Here is a 15,966-nt window from a genome sequence, read left to right on the forward strand (position 1 = left end):
TCAGTATAGGTTAGATAGGTAGGTGCCCCCCAGTATAGGTTAGATTAGGTAGCTCCCCCCAGTATAGGCTAGATTAGACAGGTGCCCCCCAGTATAGGTTAGATAGGTAGCTGCCCCCCAGTATAGGTTAGATTAGGTAGCTGCCCCCCAGTATAGGTTAGATTAGGTAGGTAGCTGCCCCCAGTGTAGGTTAGATAGGTAGCTGCCCCCCAGTGTAGGTTAGATAGGTAGCTGCCCCCCAGTGTAGGTTAGATAGGTAGCTGCCCCCCAGTGTAGGTTAGATAGGTAGCTGCCCCCCAGTATAGGTTAGATAGGTATCTGCCCCCCAGTATAGGTTAGATTAGGCAGCTGCCCCCCAGTATAGGTTAGATTAGGTAGGTAGCTGCCCCCAGTGTAGGTTAGATAGGTAGCTGCCCCTCAGTGTAGGTTAGATAGGTAGCTGCTCCCCAGTGTAGGTTAGATTAGGTAGGTGCCCCCCAGTATAGGTTAGATAGGTAGCTGCCCCACAGTGTATGTTAGATAGGTAGCTGCCCCCCAGTGTAGGTTAATTAGGTAGGTGCCCCCCAGTATAGGTTAGATAGGTAGCTGCCCCACAGTGTTGGTTAGATAGGTAGCTGCCCCCCAGTGTAGGTTAGATTATGTAGCTGCCCCCCAGTGTAGGTTAGATAGGTAGCTGCCCCCAGTGTAGGTTAGATTAGGTAGGTGCCCCCCCCCCAGTATAGGTTAGATTAGGTAGCTGCCCCCCAGCGTAGGTTAGATAGGTAGCTGTCCCCCATAATGGAGGGGGGAGCCGGAGCCGCGGGGAGGGAAGCCCGACCTCTCCCTCCCTCTCCCGGGCCGCCCTCCGTGCTCCCCCCTCAGACGCATACTCAGGCAGTAAGCGCCGCTGTTTACAACTCACCTCCCTGGCTCCAAGCGCTGCTCGTCTCTCGCCGCCGGTCTTTTCCTCTCTGCCTACACACTGATACACACGCTGCTTCCGGCAGCGTGTGTATCAGCGTGTATACAGAGAGGAGACCTGCGGCGAGAGAGCAGCGCTTGGAGCCAGGGAGGTGAGTTGTAAACAGCGGCGCTTCCTGCCTGAGTATGCGTCTGAGGGGGGAGCACGGAGGGTGGCCCGGGAGAGGGAGGGAGAGGTCGGGCTTCCCTCCCCGTGGCTCCGGCTCCCCCCTCCATTACAGCGCCCCCCTCCCAACAGCGCCCAGGGCGGCGGCACGCCCCGCACGGCCCAAGAAACGGGCATGGGTGTTGTTTTAGACCTGTTTTTAGACTTGGTTTAACATTCAGTAATTACACAATTCACAAAGGCAAACAAGGAGTAACCACGCCCACTTTTTCTGACAGAGATTAGACCAGCTGATTTCTGTAGGTAAAGTAATTCTGTCAGGTATTTTAGATGTGAGGCTGGAACCTTTTGAATTAATTATGCAGGAGTTTAATTGTATACAGAGGAGAGCCCATCAAAGGAGCTACTTGTTTGTGAATTGCATCTTTTGATCATTTCCCCTGCTTTACCCACCTAATTACCAAATGGTTTAGACCAGGTCTAAAAACAGGTCTAAATCATTTGGTAATAGTGAATTCCCTGTTGCTGCAACTGACCAAACCATCAGTAGACTAAAAACCATCAGTAGACTAGTCTAAACTGCTTAGTGAATTGAGGCCTTTGATGTTCCTGCTTTCTTTATTTCTTCCTCAACACTTCTTCTCCAAGTTATTCTTGGTCTTCCTCTTTCTCTGCTGCCTTGAAGATTCTATTTTAAGGCTTCTTTCTCTATTGATTTGTCCTTGCAGAGAGTATGGCCAATCCACCTCCACTTTCTGCATTTGCTCTGCAAGTCCACTTGTTCTTCTTGGGTTCTTTCCCACAACTCTTTATTTGAAATTACATTTGGCCACCAGATGTTTATTATTCTTTGAAGGCAGCAGTTTATAAAGGTTTGGAGGCTTTTTGTTGTCTCTGCTGTCACCTTCCATGTCTCACATCCATACAGGAGGACTGTCTTTACATTACTCTGGAATATTCTCGGTTTGTCATGGGATCTCCAAATTTGATTCACTTGTTCAAAGGCTGCGTTTTCCTTCTTGATTCAGCTTTTAACATCAGCACCACCATCCATTGGTTTAGCATGTTTAAATAAATGATGTATTGTGCAATTAAGTTACATATTTATTGGTTTAGAGCAGCTGTGGGCAAAGTTTACTTGGCCAGAAAAGCTATATATCTTAATATATCTTGAGATCTAGAAATGCCACAGTGGTCATTGTGTTTTTGTTCCTGTGACAGCAGGAACGTAACGGATTAGGACAGCAGGCTGGCACGTCCTGACGGCATATCACGTAACGCTCTGTTGCCATGGACACTTGTAGCTGGAAGTGGAGATTGAATGACTCTGCTGGGTAGGAGGGAGGTGAGGAATCCGGGCACCAAGTGGCGGGCCGGATAAACAGCGATTGAGGGCCAGATATGGCCCACGGAGCTTAGTTTGCCCAGCGCTGGTTAAGAGGCTAGCATTTTTCTTTTGTTTCCTATGAAAGAGAGTTTTTCTGTTTCAGTTTGTGGACAGCTATGTCTTTTAATACTTCATTTGAGTTTTTACCATGTTTTTCAGAATATAAGGAGCACTTTTTCTCCCCCAAAAATGGAGAGAAACAGACATGGGGCTTGATTCACAAATGGTGCTAACCCAGTTAGCACGCCTAAAAGACTTTAGGCGTGATAACCATTGCACCACGCTGGTGAAAAGCCAGTTTAGGCGTGATAAGTTTAGGCGTGATAAGTTTAGGTAAGTTTAGATCGCGCGCAAAGTCCCGCATGCAAAGCAGCACCATTAAACTCTATGCGGAGTGCACCAGACTTTGATACCCGCAAAACTTTTGATCTGCTGTGCACTGCGGTGCTAACTCAGTTGATGCTATAGTTATCACGCCTAAACTTATCACGCCTAAACTTATCACACCTAAACTTATGACACCTAAACTTATCACACCTAAATTTATCACGCCTAAACTGAGTTTGGGCATGATAAAGGGCTTTTCACCAGCGTGCTAACTGTTAGCACCGCTTTGTGAATCAAGCCCACTGCGTCTTATATTCTGAATACAGGGAGTCCCCGACTTATGAACGCCCGCCGATACGAACTGCTGACCCCGCTGTCAGGGACTTCTTGTATTGTCCCCGTGTCATCCTCCGCTCCCCCATGTTTAGATAAAAGCAGCATCAGCGCATCTCTCACCTCATCCATTGGCGCCCGCAGCGATCAGAGACTTTTTCTCTCCCTCACTGTTCCTAGTGCCGGGTTATGCTGAATGTGTCATTACACGTGACCAGCACTAGGGGAGCAGCGAGGAAGAGGACGAATGGGGGAGGATCCCTGAAATGAGTAGTGAAGTTGGAGAGTAGGAATTGATCCAGTGGAGTGATTGGAGTGGCATCCTGCAAACTGAGATTGCACAGATCCGGCTCAAGTGTTGATGCGAGCTAGCTGCTGGCCAAGGCTGTTTGCACAGTTTGTTCCTGCCTAGCCCATACTGCTCTGATACTTCTGCTGGAGTTTAGTATAACTTTTAACCCTCCTGGCGGTTTGCTAAAAAATCGCCAGGGGGCAGCAAATCTTTTTTTTTAAATATTTTTTTTTTTTCATGTAGCGAGACAAAGTCTCGCTACATGATAGCCGCTGCTCAGCAGCATCCCCCCAGCCCCTCCGATCGCCGCCGGCGATCGGCGATCAGGAGATCCCGTTCAAAGAACGGGATCTCCTGGAGGGCTTCCCCCGTCGCCATGGCGACGGGGCGGGATGACGTCACCGACGTCGTGACGTCAAAGAGGATTCCTATCCACCCCATAGAGCTGCCTGGCACTGATTGGCCAGGCAGCGCACAGGGTCTGGGGGGGGGGAAGCTGCGGCGCGACGGATAGCGGCGGATCGGCGGGTAGCGGCGGCGATCAGGCACTGCACGCAGCTAGCAAAGTGCTAGCTGCGTGCAGCAAAAAAAAAATTATGCAAATCGGCCCAGTGGGGCCTGAGCGGTGCCTTCCGGCGGCATAGCCCGAGCTCAGCTCGGGCTTACCGCCAGGAAGGTTAAAGTGTGTTGGTGTTTAGTAAAATATTATTATACTATAGGGGGCACAGTTCTTTCTTCCTCTTGGAGATACATTAGGCCTAGTTTACGGTGATGCCTCTCGGCATTAGCATTTTCATGGCAGTATGCACAGGGGCGATTGTAAGCTTCATGCTTGAGTGTGAGCAGCTAAATGCAACCATGTCTATAAAAAAATAGTTGGACAAGAAACTGGTGATATAACTAACTAATAGAGGGGTAGGCCATGTGGTTGCTGGGGGGGGGGGGGGGCACAAAGCCAAAAAGTCCCTGTCCTCTTACTTGGTCTTCCTCTTCGATGCTGTCCTGGTAGCTGTGATGGCGCTACAATGGGGCACTGTGTTTTTTATGTTAGCATGTGTGCTTTCACTTTCATTTTTGTCAATGACCACCGGCATCTCATTGATGCCAGGGATCATTACTCACAGGCATGTTGATCAGTGAATGGGAAGAGTGAGTGCATCCACGCGGGCCACACATTAGAAGCAAAAGACGAGTATCTACGCCCCTGGAACGGGAACAGTCTTCCCGGGGGGCGTAGATATACTGCCCCAAACGTGGCTAATGGTTAAAATTGTCAAATATCGCAATTGTATTGATGTGCATTTGTGATTTATAACCACAAGCCTTGGTTCAAACGACAGCTGGGGGCCCCGGGCTCTCTCACTGGCTGCGGCCCCCAAACCACCATGCGATACCTAGAGGGAAGTGCGGGTGGCCCGCTGACCTCTCACAACCAGGGAACTCACCCCCACTTCCTCTATACTCAATGCTGACTGCAACACACACAATTGCTCACTCCCTGCTATAGCAATATCCTTCCTTTATCTGGTCAGCAGGCGCCTGTCAGCCAATCAATTGCACAGTTATACACCCTTTGCCTGCCGTACCAAATCTAGCAGGAATTGCATAAATTAGGAAGTATTTAGATGGGAGGCTTCGTTGGACGTGCTCGTAGATTATGTCGCTAGCAGGACCGCCCCGTGCAGACATCCCTCCCACAGGTGTCCCTCCCTAACCACTCACCTGTCACCCGCATCCTGGATGCTGCAAAAAAACATGTAAAACCACAAACACTGGTTCACACGACAGCTGGGGGGCCCAGACTCTCTCACTGGCCGGGGCCCCCAAACCACCATGCGATACCTAGAGGGAAGTGCGGGAGGGCCCCGGACCTCTCACCCCCAGGGAATTTACTAGAGATGTTGCGTACCGCAGATGGTTTGGTTCGCGTAAAAATTTGCGAACCGCAATAGACTTCAATGGGGAGGCGAACTTTAAAAAATAGAAAAAAATATGCTGGCCAGAAAAGTGATGGAAAACATGTTTCAAGGGGTCTAACACCTGGACCCCCAGGTGGCGGCGTGGGATAGACACCAAAAGTCCCGGGGAAAAATCTGGATTTGACGCAAAGCAGCGTTTTAAGGGCAGAAATCACATTGAATGCTAAATTGCAGGCCTAAAGTGCTTTTAAACATCTTGCATGTGTATACATCAATCAGGGAGTGTAATTAGAGTACTGCTTCACACTGACACACCAAACTCACTGTGTAACGCACCGCAAACAGCTGTTTGCGTAGTGACGGCCGTGCTGGACTGGTGCGCAACATGGCCAGAGTGCAGGCCGTGGCAGTTTTCCAGCCCATATGGTCGCCGGGCTGTGGTAGCTCAATGATAGAACAGTGACTGTCCAGCTGATCAAATTTGGTCTGTCCACAATGAAGCAACAACCTTATTATCTTCTTGTATGTAGGTAGGCATAGGTAGGAGTCCCAGTATAGGTAGGTAGGCATAGGTAGGAGACCCAGTATAGGTAGGTGCCTCAGTAGTTAGCTAGGCATAGGTAGGAGACCCAGTATAGGTAGGTAGGCATAGGTAGGTGCCTCAGTAGTTAGCTAGGCAAAGGTAGGAGACCCAGTATAGGTAGGTAGGCATATGTAGGAGTCCCAGTATAGGTAGGTAGGCATAGGTAGGTGCCTCAGTAGTTAGCTAGGCATAGGTAGGAGACCCAGTATAGGTAGGTAGGCATAGGTAGGTGCCTCAGTAGTTAGCTAGGCATAGGTAGGAGACCCAGTATAGGTAGGTAGGCATAGGTAGGTGCCTCAGTAGTTAGCTAGGCATAGTTAGGAGACCCAGTATAGGTAGGTAGGCATAGGTAGAAGTCCCAGTATAGGTAGGTAGGCATAGGTAGGTCCCCTAGTATAGGTAGGTAGGTAGGTGTCCCCGTATAGGTAAGTAGGTGCCCCAGTAGTTAGGTAGGCATAGGTAGGTGTCCCAGTATAGATAGTTAGGCAATAAAATTGTCAAATATCGCAATTGTATTGATGTGCATTTGTGATTTATAACCACAAGCACTGGTTCAAACGACATCTGGGGGCCCCGGACTCTCTCACTGGCCGCGGCCCCCAAACCACCATGCGATACCTAGAGGGAAGTGCGGGTGGCCCGCTGACCTCTCACAACCAGGGAACTCACCCCCACTTCCTCTATACTCAATGCTGACTGCAACACACACAATTGCTCACTCCCTGCTATAGCATTATCTTTCCTTTATCTGGTCAGCAGGCGCCTGTCAGCCAATCAATTGCACAGTTATAAACCCTTTGCCTGCCGTACCAAATCTAGCAGGAATTGCATAAATTAGGAAGTATTCAGATGGGAGGCTTCGTTGGACGTACTCGTAGATTATGTCGCTAGCAGGACCGCCCCGTGCAGACATCCCTCCCACAGGTGTCCCTCCCTAACCACTCACCTGTCACCCGCATCCTGAATGCTGCAAAAAAACATGTAAAACCACACACGACAGCTGGGGGGCCCGGACTCTCTCACTGGCCGGGGCCCCCAAACCACCATGCGATACCTAGAGGGAAGTGCGGGTGGGCCCCGGACCTCTCACCCCCAGGGAATTCACTAGAGATGTTGCGTACCGCGGATGGTTTGGTTCGCGTAAAAATTTGCGAACCGCAATAGACTTCAATGGGGAGGCGAACTTTGAAAAATAGCAAAAAATATGCTGGCCAGAAAAGTGATGGAAAACATGTTTCAAGGGGTCTAGCACCTGGACCCCCAGGTGGCGGTGTGGGATAGACACCAAAAGTCCCGGGGAAAAATCTGGATTTGACGCAAAGCAGCGTTTTAAGGGCAGAAATCACATTGAATGCTAAATTGCAGGCCTAAAGTGCTTTTAAACATCTTGCATGTGTATACATCAATCAGGGAGTGTAATTAGAGTACTGCTTCACACTGACACACCAAACTCACTGTGTAACGCACCGCAAACAGCTGTTTGCGTAGTGACGGCCGTGCTGGACTGGTGCGCAACATGGCCAGAGTGCAGGCCGTGGCAGTTTTCCAGCCCATATGGTCGCCGGGCTGTGGTAGCTCAATGATAGAACAGTGACTGTCCAGCTGATCAAATTTGGTCTGTCCACAATGAAGCAACAACCTTATTATCTTCTTGTATGTAGGTAGGCATAGGTAGGAGTCCCAGTATAGGTAGGTAGGCATAGGTAGGAGACCCAGTATAGGTAGGTGCCTCAGTAGTTAGCTAGGCATAGGTAGGAGACCCAGTATAGGTAGGTAGGCATAGGTAGGTGCCTCAGTAGTTAGCTAGGCATAGGTAGGAGTCCAAGTATAGGTAGGTAGGCATAGGTAGGAGTCCCAGTATAGGTAGGTAGGCATAGGTAGGAGTCCCAGTATAGGTAGGCATAGGTAGGTGCCTCAGTAGTTAGCTAGGCATAGGTAGGAGTCCCAGTATAGGTAGGTAGGCATAGGTAGGAGTCCCAGTATAGGTAGGTAGGCATAGGTAGGAGACCCAGTATAGGTAGGTGCCTCAGTAGTTAGCTAGGCATAGGTAGGAGTCCCAGTATAGGTAGGTAGGCATAGGTAGGAGTCCCAGTATAGGTAGGTAGGCATAGGTAGGTGCCTTAGTAGTTAGCTAGGCATAGGTAAGAGACCCAGTATAGGTAGGTAGGCATATGTAGGAGTCCCAGTATAGGTAGGTAGGCATAGGTAGGTGCCTCAGTAGTTAGCTAGGCATAGGTAGGAGACCCAGTATAGGTAGGTAGGCATAGGTAGGTGCCTCAATAGTTAGCTAGGCATAGGTAGGAGACCCAGTATAGGTAGGTAGGCATAGGTAGGTGCCTCGGTAGTTAGCTAGGCATAGTTAGGAGACCCAGTATAGGTAGGTAGGCATAGGTAGGAGTCCCAGTATAGGTAGGTAGGCATAGGTAGGTCCCCTAGTATAGGTAGGTAGGTAGGTGTCCCCGTATAGGTAAGTAGGTGCCCCAGTAGTTAGGCATAAGTAGGTGTCCCAGTATAGATAGTTAGGCAGGGCCTGGCTGGCACAGTAATAACAATTACCAAGGTCCAGCTGCAACAGATAGGGCTGTATAATGTCAGTGTCAGTGAGCAACACACACAAAAAAAACACATCAGGAGAACATTATCTCTCAAAAGAGCTGTTGAGGGGTGCTATTTTAGCAATAACAATCAGCCAGGAGCAAGCCAAGAGCCTAACTTATCTTTCCCTAGGAGAAAAAATCTGCAGCAGCTCTCCCTAGTCTGTCAATTTTCAGCAGGCACACGAGTGAGTGTCATAGCCAGCGAGCCTGCCTTATATAAGGGGGGGTGGGGCTCCAGGGCTTAGTGTAGCCTGAATGGCTACAATGTGCTTACTGACTGTGATGCAGAGGGTCAAAGTTGACCCTCATAGTGCATTATGGGGTGAATCGAATTTCCGCAAAAGTTCGCCTGGTCCAGGCGAACGCGAACCACCAAAGTTCGCCGGCGAACCGTTCGCTACATCTCTAAAATTCACCCCCCACTGCCTCTATTATTTATGGCAGAAACAAGCCCCTATCTCTCGTTCTTGTGAACTCACTTCACCTCTGCTGGCTTCCTTTTTTCTCTGGCTTCATCATCCTCGAGGGGAATTAATTTGAGGTCGCCTAGAATGTTTCTGCCTGACTACTCTGTGTCAGTGATCCTTGGCAGGTGCACAACAAGGTGCTGAGTGATGCAGGTTCTCTGAACGCAAGGAAATTGGGTTATATGAATATCTTTAAAGGCAAACCTGATAGGACCCCGAACGGTGAGGGATAAGCAGGCTGACATATTTTTTTAATTATTTTTAAATAATGCAGATTGCCTGGCTGTCCTGCTGAGTCTCTGTTTCTAATACTCCTCGCCATAGACCCTAAACAAGCACGCAGATGAGGTGTTTCTGACTGAAGTCTGACTGGATTAGCTGCATGCTTGTTTCAGGCGTGTGATTCAGACACTACTGCAGCAAAGATTAGCAGGACTGCCAGGCAACTGGTATAGTTTAAAAGAAAAAAATATGGCAACTTTCATATCCCTCTCACGTCAGGTGTACTTGAAATGCGCTCAGAGATTTGTTTGTACAGAGGTCTGGTAGCAGGGCCGGGCAGAGGCGTGAGAGGATCCAGCGCAGTGTAGGAGGCAGCGCACAACTCACTCAGCTTTCATTCCCCTATTGTTTTTGAAGCAGAGAGAAATAAGAAAAGGGGCTACATGGCAGTGACCAGTGGCGTAGCTAAGAAGCTGTGGGCCCTGGTGCAAGTTTAGCATTGGGGCCCCTCAAGCACTCTTTACATAACAATTGATACGGCGCACCAAAACCAATCAAGGACAGCCACAGTGTCCAAAGAGCAAGAAGGGGATGGGAAACTGTGTGTTATGTTAATGATCACTACTATTCAAATCAACTATAGAAGTGAATATTATCAGCACAGGAACAATAAAGAGCTAATACTGTGTCTGAGGGGTGGGCCCCCCGGGGCCCCTCTAGCCCAAGGGCCCCGATGCGGTGGCTACCTCTGCACCCCCTATTGCTACGCCACTGGCAGTGACTGTAAGCCAGATAACTAGAGATTAAGGTGTTGGGGCCCTGTAGCGCCTCTTAGTCTAATAGCAACCAGTGTGTGACAGGTGGGGTGGGAGGGATTGAAGGGTGCACTTAGGTGTTTCAGCCTCGAGTGCTGGAGGACCTTCTCTCAGCTCTGTCTGGTGGTTCTCCCCACATACTGGAGGCTACATGGGGACCACAGCACGTAAACTACAAATTATGATCGTCAAGTGATGCATTGCCTGGTCTTATGTGTGGAGCAATTAGTATTTTATTATTTTATTATTTACTAGCCGACCCGCAGCGTAGCATACACCGCATAAGAGGGTAAAGGGCAGGAAGGGGGTATTGGGCACAGCGGCGGGGAGGGGGGTTGGACCCCCCTTCACCTGGGTCCCCCATGTGCACTCCCCCTCCTGCTTAAGCACAGTAGCAGCCGCCACTATTAGTAAGAGGCTGCGGGCGGGGATGACTCACCTCTTCCGTGTTCCATTGTGCGTTCTACTGTCGTCACTTCCTGCAATGCCGCACACTGTATTGGTGTAATTTGCCTTTTTAAAACAGAAGGAAATCTGCAATAATTCAGCTATAAGTGAACATTTGTGGTTACCCACAAGGCACTGCTACTAAATATGCAAATTACCCTTTTTCCCCCTTGGTAAGCCAAGCAAGCATCCAGAGCCGCTGGTTTATAGCAAGCATATAGCTTTAAATTTTACACAGTCATATCAAACCCACATGTTAACAGCCTGTTTCAGTCTTTTGGTCCTCATCTGTACATGGCAGGGATTGATACGGCTGTATGAGATAGGGCTTGGACCAGTACAACAGAGTAACCAAGCAGATCAGGGTGACCCAAACCACTCAGGAATATATAGGGGGATAAAAGGGACCAAAAATACCTCCTACTAAAAAAAGCAAAGCTTGGAGTAATTTGCCTTCCTAAAACAGAAGGAAATATGCAATAATTCAGCTATAAGTGAACGTTTGTGGTTACCCATAACGCACTGCTACTAAATATGCAAATAATTCCTTTTCACCCTTAGTAAGCCAAGCAAGCATCCAGAACCACTGGTGTATAGCAAGCCTATAGCTTTACATTTTACACAGCTATATCAAACCCACATGTGACAGCCTGTTTCAGACTTTTGGTCCTCATCTGTACATGGCGAGGATTGATATGGCTGTATGAGGTAGGGCTTGGGCCAGTACAACAAAGTAACCAAGCAGCTCAGGGTGACCCAAACCACTTGGAATGTATAGGTGGATAAAAGGGACCAAAAAGATCTTCTACTAAAAAAATCAAAGCTTGGTGAAATTTGCCTTCTTAAAACAGAAGAAAATCTGCAATTATTCAGCTATAAGGTACATTTGTGATTACCCACAACGCACTACTACTAAATATGCAAATGATTCCTTTCACCCTTGGTAAGTCAAGCAAGCCTATAGCTTTAAGTTTTACACAGTCATATCAAACCCACATGTGATAGCCTGTTTCAGACATTTGGTCCTCATCAGTACATAGCCAGGATTGATGAGGCTGTATGAGATAGGGCTTGGACCAGTACAACAGAGTAACCAAGCAGCTCAGGGTGACCCAAACTACTAAGAATGTATAGGAGGATAAAAGAGACCAAAAAGCCCTCCAACTAAAGACAGCAAAGCTTGGTGTAATTTTCCTTCTTAAAACAGAAGGAAATCTGCAATAATTCAGCTATAAGTGAACATTTGTGGTTACCCACAATGCACTGCTACTGAATATGAAAATTATCCCTCTTTGCCCTTGGTTTGATATGACACTACTTCTTGCTTGGACCAGCCCCTTCTTCTTGCTTGGACCGGCCCTGGGGGCAGGGCGCTACTTCTTCTTCTTGCTTGAAGGTTGAGGCACTTACTCTATTATATATATATATAGATTATTATTATTATTATGTAGTACAAAGTACAAGACAAATAGTGTATGAATATAGAATTAGGACATCAGCAATACAAATACATACATAGCTGATTTGTGGTTTGAGACATCACCAGTACTGGTGCATGTTCATATGATAAATTACTTCAGGATCAGAAACAATAGGAGGAGGTCCCTGTCCTTGCAAACTTACTATCCAGAGGGTAGTGGGTTGCAGACATTTACCTAGAGCAAAGTATAGGCTTATCTGAACAGGTGTGTTTTGAGAGAACGTTTGAAGTTTTCCAGGCTCGGAGCATGACAGGCTGGCTGTGAGAGAGCGTTCTTTATTGACACATATTACAGAAAAAAACTTTAAAACACGGTTCTTCAAATTGAAAAAGTCAGTCTTCATATAATCAACCGCAAAACAAAGGCTGATATCAGAAACTGACAAATATTGTAGTTTGGCTTGGCTTGATGAGTGGTTGTAACCTTTACAGGCATACGTTTAGAGCACGTGTCAAACTCTGGCCCGCGGGCCAAATTTGACCCGCAGCGCCAGAAAACCGGGCCCGCAATTTCGTTTTTAATTTACATTGGTTGTGGCCCTGAGCTTGGCCCGCCGGCAGACTGACGCGTGTGACTGCAATCACGAGCCGGCTCTAAGAGCCAATGCTTCAGCGAACTAAAGAGCCGTTGCCCGCCGAGAGGAGCGCTGGCTCCAGCTATGTGATGGGGGCGGCTCATATGAAGAGCCATTCGGGAGCCATAACACCAGGCTCTTGGAAGGGAGCCGACTCGAAAGAGCCGAAGCTTTTGAAAGAGCTGGAGTTCCCTTCAGTAATCTGCTCCGCTCTGCCCCGCCGCATCCAATCACAACCCACCTTGTCCTGCCCCATCATACTACCAAGCAGTAGTTAGTAGTAGCCGCCCCTTGCTCCGCCCACTGACTTTAGCATGAGTGATAGAGCGTGGCTTCGCTCTATCACTCTCTGGGCCCGCCTCCCGACGTGGTTACTTCCTCCACCATTTTACCGCTGGGCGCACCACGAGCAGGAAAAGATCACATGCTGATGGAGGGGCAGACAAAGTGAATTGGTAAGATCAGTGCTGGGCAGCTTGTACCTTATTTGTAGGGGTGCCAAGCACGTGCTGGGTGGCATATAGGTGCTAGGGCTGTGCAATCCGTTGTTACAACATGTCAGCATACCCATAAACATAGCATACGAATACTACTGAGTGTGTGTGGGGGGGGAGGGTTTAGCAGGGTGCCGGGCAATTAATAACGGTGTAAAAATGTGCTGTTTTGCTAACTTTTCTACCTGGCTCTGAGACTGGGTGGTAGCAGGGTACTGGGCTCTGGGTATCCCTGGGTGGTAGCAGGGTGCTGGGCTCTGTGGGTATCCCTGGGTGGTAGCAGGGTGCTGGGCTCTGGGTATCCCTGGGTGGTAGCAGGGTGCTGGGCACTGTGGGTATCCCTGGGCTGTAGCAGGGGGCTGGGCTCTGGGTATCCCTGGGTGGTAGCAGGGTGCTGGACTCTGGGTATCCATGGGTGGTAGCAGGGTGCTGGGCTCTGGGTATCCCTGGGTGGTAGCAGGGTGCTGGGCTCTGTGGGTATCCCTGGGTGGTAGAAGGGTGCTGGGCTCGGGGTATCACTGGGTGGTAGCAGGGTGCTGGGCTCTGGGTATCTCTGGGTGGTAGCAGGGTGCTGGGCTCTGGGTATCCCTGGGTGGTAGCAGGGTGCTGGGCTCTGTGGGTATCCCTGGGTGGTAGCAGGGTGCTGAGCTCTGTGGGTATTCCTGGGTGGTAGCAGGCTGCTGGGCTCTGGGTATCCCTGGGTGATAGCAGGGTGCTGGGCTCTGGGTACCCCTGGGTGGTAGCAGGGTGCTGGGCTCTGGGTACCCCTGGGTGGTGAGTACGTTAAAAAGGGGCGCTGGAAAAAAAGGGCGCCGGGTTTTTAACGATAAGCATGGATAACGTTTAAAAATGTATTGTACTGTATTTCGTTTAAAATTAATGTTTTTTAAAGTTATAAATCATTAAATAATGTGCATTAAATCGGCTATTGTAAAAACGTTAATCTTTCGTTTAAATACTGAAACGTATAATAACGTTTAAAAAAAAAAATTACTGTACCTACCCCTAACCCCTAGACCCCCCTGTTGATGCCTAAACCTAAGACCCCCCCTGTTGGTGCCTAAGTAACCCTCCCTGTACCTACCCCTAACCCCTAGACCCCCCTGTTAGTGCCTAAACCTAAGACCCCCCTGTTGGTGCCTAAACCTAAGACCCCCCTGTTAGTGCCTAAACCTAAGACCCCCCTGTTGGTGCCTAAACCTAAGACCCCCTGTTGGTGCCTAAACCTAAGACCCCCCTGTTGGTGCCTAAACCTAAGACCCCCCTGTTGGTGCCTAAACCTAAGACCCCCCTTTTGGTGCCTAAACCTAAGACCCCCCTTTTGGTGCCTAAACCTAAGACCCCCTGTTGGTGCCTAAACCTAAGACCCCCCTGTTGGTGCCTAAACCTAAGACCCCCCTGTTAGTTTTTTCGTTTAAAAATAATGTTTAAAAAAATGTATTGTTTTTCGTTTAAAAAATAATGTTTAAAAAAATATTGTACTGTTTTTCGTTTAAAAATAAAATTTAAAATGTATAAAAAATTATGTACTGTTTTTCGTTTAAAAAATAATGTTTAAAAAAAATATTGTACTGTTTTTCGTTTAAAAATAAAATTTAAAAATGTATAAATCATTAAATAATGTGTAATCATGAGAAACAGTAATAAAACATTAAGTCTCCGGGCGCCGCTTTTAAAACGTTATTTTTCTCCGGCGCCCTTTTTTCCTATCGGGCGCCCATTAAACGATATTTATTATAGGAGTGAATGGCGGCGCCCGATTTGTCCACTAGCCTCAGGCGCCCGAATTTACTGTTCCCCTGGGTGGTAGCAGGGTACTGGGCTCTGGTACCCCTGGGTGGTAGCAGGGTGCTGGGCTCTGGGTATCCCTGGGTTGTAGCAGGGTGCTGGGCTCTGGGTACCCCTGGGTGGTAGCAGGGTTCTGGGCTCTGGGTACCCCTGGGTGGTAGCAGGGTGCTGGGCTCTGTGGGTATCCCTGGGTGGTAGCAGGGTGCTGGGCTCTGTGGGTACCCCTGGGTGGTAGCAGGGTGCTGGGCTCTGAGGGTATCCCTGGGTGGTAGCAGGGTACTGGGCTCTGGGTATCCCTGGGTGGTAGCAGGGTGCTGGGCTCTGGATATCCCTGGGTGGTAGCAGGGTGCTGGGCTCTGGGTATCCCTGTGTGGTAGCAGGGTGCTGGGCTCTGGGTATCCCTGGGTGGTAGCAGGGTGCTGGGCTCTGGGTATCCCTGGGTGGTAGCAGGGTGCTGGGCTCTGTGGGTATCCCTGGGTGGTAGCAGGGTGCTGGGCTCTGGGTATCCCTTGGTGGTAGCAGGGTGCTGGGCTCTGTGGGTATCCCTACTAAAAAGGAGTATACATTGTATACTATTTTGTCAATGTATGAAATGTTAAAACATCCAGTGCTTGGGTGGCATATTTAAGGTGATAGGCACCTGGGATAACATTACTTTTGCTGGGCACCGGGGCCGCATTTGGGGATGTGCTGGACACCTGGGGCAACCATCTTGATTAGCGCTGGGGCAGCATGGTGAGAGCCTGGACACCATCTTTGATTTAAAAAAATTAAACTGTACATCTGAATTTTATTTTGTTGCATCTTTACATAGTTTCCAAGAATTACAGGTGCAGTTCCAAGAGGCCCAGGCGAGTGGGTGAGTAGAGATGGCAAAACCAAACAGCTATTGACTGTTTCTTGTGTGTGTGAGACACTTGATCACACTTAGTGACTCTTTTCCACAGACAGTTGATAGGCAGTGAAATGCCTCTCAAACTGGCAACTGCTTGCTACAGCCTGGTAACTGCTCACTACTGCCTGATAACTGCTCACTGCTGCCTGGTAACTGCTTGCTGAGCACACAGTTCAAGTGTCCATGGAAAAGAGGCCTTACTGTACTAGCTGTGATCAAGCATCACACATGTAAAACTTCCAACAGCTATTTGGCTTTCCGCCTCAATCGACCCAGGCC

General features: G+C 48.9%; 1 protein-coding gene across 2 annotated transcripts in view; it reads left to right on the forward strand.

The window, feature by feature from the left end:
- The window catches only part of LOC137562726 (beta-1,3-galactosyltransferase 1-like), a 258,153-nt gene that overhangs the window by 137,306 nt on the left and 104,881 nt on the right, over positions 1 to 15,966 (forward strand). The window lies entirely within an intron of this gene.

The sequence above is a fragment of the Hyperolius riggenbachi genome, chromosome 3, assembly GCF_040937935.1.
Source record: "Hyperolius riggenbachi isolate aHypRig1 chromosome 3, aHypRig1.pri, whole genome shotgun sequence".
Taxonomy (NCBI): domain Eukaryota; kingdom Metazoa; phylum Chordata; class Amphibia; order Anura; family Hyperoliidae; genus Hyperolius; species Hyperolius riggenbachi.